The sequence below is a fragment of the Polyodon spathula genome, chromosome 12 (genome assembly GCF_017654505.1).
Source record: "Polyodon spathula isolate WHYD16114869_AA chromosome 12, ASM1765450v1, whole genome shotgun sequence".
NCBI lineage: Eukaryota > Metazoa > Chordata > Actinopteri > Acipenseriformes > Polyodontidae > Polyodon > Polyodon spathula.
The window spans coordinates 5274619-5283372 of NC_054545.1; the positions used below are offsets into that span (position 1 = coordinate 5274619).

Sequence of the window (8754 nt, forward strand, 5' to 3'; positions counted from 1 at the left end):
ATAAATCCTTCCTTCATTGCTATGACAACCAGGGACAAATACGGCACAGTTCCTTTATAGCAGAGAGAGCAGAGCGTTCTGTACTTGTCTACAAGGTTCACTGGTTTTTACAGTAAATGGCTTATTAAGTGGGTGCTCATAATTAGGGATGACTTGCTCAGGTCAAACTGGGATCCCAAGTAATTTGGGTGTGGTTCTTACAGTGCTGTATTTCCATTGTATTGTGTAATTTAATCAGGTTAGTTAGGGAGTCAATCAATACCAACAGGGATTCATAGGACAAATGTATTAAGATCCACCATGGTTAATAAAATCCAAACAAGACTATCTGATATGACTGACCAACACAAAGGTTGCTTTATAAACCACATACATTACGTTCTGGACCACAATAGGGATTACATTTAGGAATATTTGGGTATAAAAAAGAACACCTCTCTTAGAATGGAAACTGTTTTAGCTTTTTCCCTTTGCAGTCTTGCTTTGCCAATCGATAGGAGGTGAACGTGTTTGGTGCTCATGTTCGGCATGGAGTAGCGGCTGCTGTTTGGTATCACCACGTGGTGCCACAAGCTGAGGGGCGTGGCTGAGAAGTGCTGAGAGCAGCTGGAGTCCCCCGGTAACCCTGGAGATATCACCATGGAGCTGCGCGGGGTGACCGCCTCCACAGCGCTCTGGAAGGTTTGGAGCACGCGGTCGCTCTTCTGCTTCTCCTTCTTCTGACGGGATTCTTGCTTCTGCAGCTGCTGGACAACAAGGGATTACAGGAAGAGAGCGGCTCAGAACCGGAGCTGCACACAACAGTGCTCTTAGTGGTTCAGAGAGAGTTGTATACATGCTTGGTGATATTTCAACACAAGGTTACCCAATCTCAGTTGTACCTCAGTAACACCAGTGCACATCAATTATATAATCCAATATATTGTAGCAGATCTACAGTCTATATCCTGTTCTTCTATGTTTTTGCTTCACTAGTTACAGTGGATCCATGTTCACGCAGTAGTTGAGCTGGTCTTTTCAGTGGATTACCATCTTTAATTCTGATCATTAGCTGTCCTTCCTTTCTCACATAGATTACACCAAGGAAGCTTTGTTATTTTCAATCTGCTGTATTAAATTGGCAAGAAGGAATATAGACATACTGTACACACAAAAGAGACACATGTCTACTACATTCTCTCAGTAAGCCCTATCCTTTTATTAAGCCAGTGTCCTTTGTTTCTATAGCAGACAAAATCTATCACCAAAGGCAAAGTGCTGTTTCCAAAATTAGAAATACTGTATACTATGTGATTTTGAGAAGTTTCCATGGAATGCAATATGTAGGGTTGTCAAGTGGATAGTAAACTTATGATAACTTCAGAGGAAAAAATATAAGAATGTTTGTTTAGTGCACCAGTATTTAGAATTAAGCTAATTAATTCTGGAAGAAGTAATGTTATGCAAATGTATTCCTCAAGGAACTTTTATTCAAGATTGATAGACTTGATATATAATCCATAAATATCTCTCTCCTTTTTCTTTCCTTGGTGAATGTGAACTGGGGGCAGAAGGCTGATGAACAGTTCCTTCTTCCTGCTGGCTATGACGGCTGAAGGGAGCTAGTCCGAATGAAAGAAAATATCATTTTATTCTGAGAAATGAGACGAAAAAGTCGGCAAATGAAATTAAAAACAGACAAAAAGGTGGCAGTAGGTGCCGTGCTCAAGTATGTACACTGTGTGAAAGTTATTTATTTGCATCAATAAACTTTTTTAATTTTTAATTTTATTTAGTGTGTCCAATTGTAATTTTCCTCCTGATTTTCTTCCAGTTTGGATTGCCCAATCGCTTTTCCCCTCACCGCAGCAATTCCCTACATGGCTCAGGAGACCTGAAGATTCAATGGACGTCCTCCGATCCCGTGACCAAGCCAGCTTCCTTTCTCACCCAGGAACTTGAAAGTCAGCAAGCTACCGACCTCTGGAGGACAAATAGAAAATAAAAAGTGATCAAAGTAGGACATCTAATGTGTGGGGCATGAGACCAGGAGAAAACGAAATGCTTGGTGTGTTTAACAAGAACTTTTCACTCTTAATCCCTATCAGAGGTCATTTACAATCCAGAGTTTTGGAGACTGAGTTTTGGCGGGCATAAAGGCTGGGTCCAGTCAGAAGCAAAGGCAATGGCTGAAATGTTATTGATTCAATACAGTGCAAACTACTTTAAACGTGATTCTATATATAAGAGAATGGGGAGCATACCACTGTTGGGTATTATACAATGAGGAAGGTAATGTGTTGTACTGTTTTTAATTAAACAATTAAGTCAAATATAGAATGTAGTTCTTAGTTAAATTGACAAGTATTGAGATTGAGCAGGAGCAGGTTAACATCCAGCTCTTCTGTGATATCCACAGATCGCACAGTGCCTCCTTAACACTCTGGCTCAAGGGGTGGTGGATGTCACCACATCTAAATCCTGATCAGACCTAACCTGCAGTAGTTTGGCTTCTGTGAGATGGCTGTTCTGCTCCTTTACTGAAGAACTGGACTAGCCTTGTTTAACCTTGTGAGAATAGCAGTGAAAATGTGCAGTCTGACCTACACAGCTTTTCTGAAGTCGGTGACGGGAACTTTCATGAATCCGTCTTTATCAATGTTCCGGAAGAAATCCCAGAGGCGTAGCTTGCGTTCATCCAAATAATCCTGTAGTCAAGAAAATAGACTTGTTTAGTACACAAGGACAAGAATGATGACGGTACAGAACATCTTTACATTTCATATTCATGTCCTACAAACTACAAAGCCCATTAATACCAACAAAAAGAAGGAGCAATTGCCTGAAAGGCGGGCATAATTCTAAGAACCATTTCTCTGATATTTGATCGATAATTTTCCACTATATCCTTTAAACAGAATCAATATTTCTATAAATGTATCTTTCCGTACGAGGACCATTCAAAACAGCACGTGATTTATGCCCCCTTTTCTTTTATCAATGGGGTTGTACCCAAAGAAAAAATGTACACATTGCCTGTTAATACATTCCAATGAAAACAACACTTTTGTAAGGCCACAAAGGCAAAGCTCTAGCGGAACCTCTCGTGCTTTTTTATCCTTCCACCTGAATCATTTTCATGGAGTCGGATCACTGCTGTGGTTTCCTGGCAGTGAAGCCCCCAACCCCTCTAAAGATGACCTCCAGCCTTTAATCTTCCTGATACGTCTTTTCCAGCAGCTGTAGAAACACTTCATTCACCAGGATGTTCTAGACACCAGACAATGAACAAACAAAGCAAAGGTAGAAATACAAATTTCTTAGCTCATCAGAGATTGCATTGTTGAGTTTAGGACCAGCAAACCTGTGATGCAATGCTTTGAATAAGGTGAGCTGTGTCTATCAGTCAGGAAATTGGCAACAGCTTGTTTTTCAATTCTGTTGATGCATTTATTAATAAGGGATGGCAACCCACTGAATGAATTAAAAAGATAAAATCAATAAATATGCCCGCCACTCTCTTCTACACGTTCGAATAATAAGTAGCACTTTTAAGATGAACTCACTGAGATGTTGAGCTTCTCCAAGGCTGGTTTTGGAGCATTTTTCACTGAGTTGAGCAGGGCCAGGGCCCCTTCCACAGTCAGGGGATTGTTAGACAGCTGGAGGGTTACGAAAACACATTGCATTTCTTACATACAGTCGGGCATACTTTTACAATTTAGAATCATCTTGGGATTCTACCTAGCATTCTAGAGATATAGATCAATGTATGAGACATGCCTTTTTATAGAATATAATTTCAAACTGTTATAAAACAAACTAATACACCCTGTCTAAGTTGGAACTGCAAGCCTGATTCATTACTCCTTTAGGGCCCATAAAGTTCTACCTTAGCTCTGTTTTTCCATGAATCATACAGTAATGTTATATGATATTTTTATCCCTTATAAAAGTTTTCCCATAGTAAAAGCACAGCAAAGTGTAATAAAGTGTAATAAAGCATACTGTTCTTACTGCATAAGTATTGTAAAGAATAGCAAAGTATGGTAAAGCATTGCAAACCATGGTAAAAGCATAGTATAACCATGGGAAAAGCATGAGAACATTGTAAAATAACCATGCAACAACAGCTTAGTGTCTAGCAGGCATTCCATTTTTCATTCACCTTCAGAAACTGTCAGCGTGTCGTTGGCCTCCAGTCCTTTGCACAGACTGCCCGCCCCTTCGTTGTTCACACGGTTGCTTGAGAGGTCCAGGTACAATAAGAGCCTCTCCCAACGCTAGCACGCCTTCATTCCCAAAGCCATTCCAGGAGTGGTCGGGAGAGTTGATAGTCAGGTTGACCTGAGGATAAACACTGAAGACATCAGTCATGGTGAAGAATCCATTATTTGACAGCTCCTACATTATTTTAGGTAGGTTCCCTTCCAGTTTTCCATGTGTTTCAGGACCACTTTAAAGTATATTTTGGTTTTATATGGCATTGTAAGCACTATGTCACTAAGTGGTAGGTATAAAGCTGCAGAAACTAAAGTTTTTTCAACATATCTGTTTATGTCAACTGCAGATACCAAACCAAAAATGTATACCCTTGAATTGCAAAATGGGAAAGAGGACATTTATCCCACAGATCTGTACAATTTCTGCCATTTGTTTCACTGTAGAATCAACAGGCACATCACTGCTGTTATAGAAAGGATAGGGGCTCACACAGGTTTTCTGTGATTCTAAAAGAAGAGCACACAAAGGCACTTTCTTTTCTTCTTATCCTTTTCCCAACCTCCCTCCCCCGTGGTAAAACAGCAGCCAGGTGCCCTGCATTCAGACATGTTCCTACTTTGAGTCCGGCACTCAGAGCCACCGCCCCTTTCATCCGCAGGTGGTTCCAGCTCAGGTTAAGACATGCAGCCCTTCATTGTTAGCTGAAGGAAAAGGTGAAGCATCAACATCATCTGTTAATGACTTAAATCTTATTAACTGTTTCAGACTAAACTTTTACAAGAAGGATAGAGATGCTGGCAAAGTCACTTCACCCATCTGACTTAAAATTCTTAATAGTTATTTACACTATTGGTTGGTAAACTCCTCCTCTGTATAAATGTTTATCATGATCATCTTGCCGATATTTACCTTGCTTTCCTATGGATTGTCATTTTACCATGCTTTACTATTGTATATTTCTCTATTCTTACCATGCTGGTCTGTGCATTTTCCTCCTTTTACTATACACCACACTTTGGCATGCTCTTACCATGATGTACTACAGCTGACAAGACTATAAGCAAACCTGCACGCACAGTTTTGTGTCACTGTTGTTATAGATTGTGGAAGGGGTACCAGCTTTAACAATATTACTGAATGCTGCCCCTCATTCAGGCATCTTTCTCAGCCTGTCCTCTGAGACCCAGTTCTTACCTAACATCTGACCAAGGTGTTCCCCACCCTTCTCACAGAACTCTTTGTGGCTCAGGTCCAGCTCCTTCACTCTGTAATTGGACTGAACAAAGAGATCAGGGGTGGCACCTCAGACATGCCACAGACCACAGGACAGGCCTGGCTTGTAGTTTCCTGTTGTTGTGGCTGAGGAAACTACTTTTTTTTTTCATTTGATTCATTTCAATTCATTCGAGACACCAAAAACCTGTTTCTAAAAAATAAATACATTTTATAGAAAACTACGAGTGTGGAGCAAAACGTTATGCGGCCCATCCAAGAATAAAGATTCCCATGTCAAGGTGTTTACTGATATTCCGGTAATACACACAGGAAGATCCAGAGCTCAACTCATCAGTCATGAGGCTACAATTCCTGGCTGACAATGGGCAGTAAACTCATTATCTAACAGAAGCCTCATAAAATGGTGATACTTACAGACAAGACATCTGCAAAGCTCTTGGCATCATGTTCGGTGGATAAATTTCCATATTATTAAAGGAAACAAAGCCGTAACAATACTGTTGAAAGTACAGTGACTGTCGACAACAGTTCAAATACATGCAAAACACACATCTTTGAATATGAAACCTGACTGCTATTGGAACTATTTTAAATGCAGTGTTGAATACCAATAGATACACACCTGATAGCTTAATTGATCTCAGGGAGACGTTGTCCAGTAACATTTTGGAGACATGTTCAGCAACAGCAGACCGCAGGTGAGTATTAGACATGTTCTGAGAAATAGGACTTTTACTGAAATAGATAAATTCTTGCAAATTTTCTATTAAAATGCAGTCGTTAAAATGCAGTTAAAATTTTGTCGCCCTCTAGTGGCCCACAAATTAAAACCTAAACCTCTCTAACTGCGCAAGCCTTGTTTACCCCTTGTTCCTAATCGGACTCTCTAGGACAAATGTGCTACTCTCAGCAACCACCCATGCCTGCTGTTGTCCATTTGGACTCTTAATCATATATTGGTGCTCCTAATTTTACAGTTTAAGTTATTGCTTTAATTGGATATAGTCACATTTACTAATACATCAACTACCTATATAAAACTGCTTACCAGATCTTGAATGGAGCAATTTCCCTTTAACATGTCCATCAGGTATTTGGCACCCCCTGCCAGTATATGGTTATCTTCCAGTTCCAGGTTTGTGATCTTCTTATCACTCTGGTGAATAACTGTAAATGTGATGCTTTGTTACTGGGTGCAAAACAACACATGAATCTGTGTAAATAACAGAGCTCAAGTGAACATGTAGAATCAACGTGTTAACTTTGCTGATATGTATGTGTTGTGTGCTGCATAATCAAGACAAACCATTTCACTTTCATATTAATAACATATGCACAAAACTGCCTGCACAGTACAATATTAATGCATCAAATTTCTTCTCTTTGCAACGTTGAGTTGAGTGCCTTCACAATGCCTTGTGTGGTAAGCATCTGCAAGAGTGTAGTTGCAGATATTAGGTACTGTGCACTTCAGCAATGGATCTTCCTATTGGAACTTAAGAAGGGAACTATCTGAGGAAGGTTTTGTTTGCTACTAAGAGCTACTTGGAGTCTGATACCATGGGTAACTGTATCAGCAAAGAAACATTCGACCTGCAGATAGAAGAATACACAGTAATGGGAAACTTTAACATAGACTCCTTAATTAAAAATGCACTGGAGCATTACAAATAACACAGGGCATGTTACACACATTGTGCAAATAATGAACTAAATATTAATCTATATAGGAATCATAAATAATAATGCAGTTAAAATAACGATCATTCTAACTTAAATATTAAAATTAACCAATCAATATTACATCTCCAGAAAAGCCACAGTTCCAACTGTCATATGCAATTATTACCAACCAGTAACTGGGAGCATATTTAAACACAAAGCAGAAAGTGTACTGTTACAATACAAAAGGTAAACCAATATTATTTATATTTATTAAACCAGGTGCGCTCCTACAGACACCCAAGCCTCATTAAAAGGGGTGTTCCTGGCAAAGACTAAACATAGACATATACATTATAAAATATACAGACCAGTATCTACATATGATCACATTAGCAACAATATTACCTACCATTAAAACCTTCCTTATCGTATGTGATACCACCAGGGTCTGGACCTTTGTTTGAAACCCTTTGCTGGCATTCTGTTTTCTGCTTCTTCCATTGTTGTATTCAGAACACAAACTAATTACTGTCATAGCTACATAATTCTGAAAAATTCTAGAATCTGGAGAAGAACGTGTCACTATCCATACCCCCAAAGCATCTGATAAACTATGCGTGTGGCCCCTGTGGAAAGTAGCATGGAGTCATTGTTCCAAAGACGTCCCATATATTTGTTTCAAGGTTCCAAATTTCAGTTCTGCCACTAACTCGCTGAATAGCACAGGGACAAGTCCCTGTACAAGCACAGTGGTACCAGATTAATCTAACTAGCTTTGATATGGATAAGTAGAGTGTGGGATTGGCACAGAATAATAACTTCTTGCTGGTGGTTATTTAAAGAGGTGCTATACTTTACGGTACTTCATTTTCTTGCCAGTTCTATAAAATCAAATTTCACTGTAATATTGGAACCTTATTATTGCGTACCATTATCGCTAAGAATACAGTATTAATTATGAATTGATATGTACAATTGCACATAAAAAAAACAGAAATCACCACATTATTATTATTTTTTTTATTATTATTATTTTATTTATTTGGCAAAACTGTAAGAGAAAAATACAAAGAAAATAAAACGGTGACATTTAAACATTTTTGGAGACGTGGTTTGATTTAGATTGGTAAATTCAAAACCCACACATAATATTTATAATTCAGGAATGCCTTTGGGCAATTCCGAACACATTATTTATTATTCGTTAATATAACAACGCGTGAAAAAAAAATCCATTCAGAATCGTTTGGGTTTTGATAATAAGATGCACCCAACTTTGTAACCGCACGCTGAGATTCCCAAATTCAGCTTTCAGCTCTGCCCTGTTTGACACTGGCCATAACCTCCTCTCAAACGCGCTGGATGTGCTTCGCTGTTATAAATAATATTAGCTAAAAAGAAATAAACAGGAAACGCAAGGTCGCCAGTGGGACGATGATTGGGAGCATAATTTGATACATTATATTTCTGTTATCACGCTTGATATGCAGGTTAACAGGTAAACACAAGCAACATTAGCGCTACTTTCCCCCCCCTGTACAGTCATGTTGTTTTGCAATGTGACCGTAGTCAGCATTGTAGCTGGAGCGACGCTGGTATTACTTTATACTCGGTTAATTCTCACGCCAGGTGTAAAATCGTCTGAATGTG

At 39.1% G+C, this 8754-nt stretch overlaps 1 pseudogene; it reads right to left on the bottom strand.

Annotated features, from left to right (window-relative positions):
- Nucleotides 1-404: 404 nt before the first annotated feature.
- Nucleotides 405-7308, bottom strand: LOC121324309 (annotated as a pseudogene).
- Nucleotides 7309-8754: the final 1446 nt, after the last annotated feature.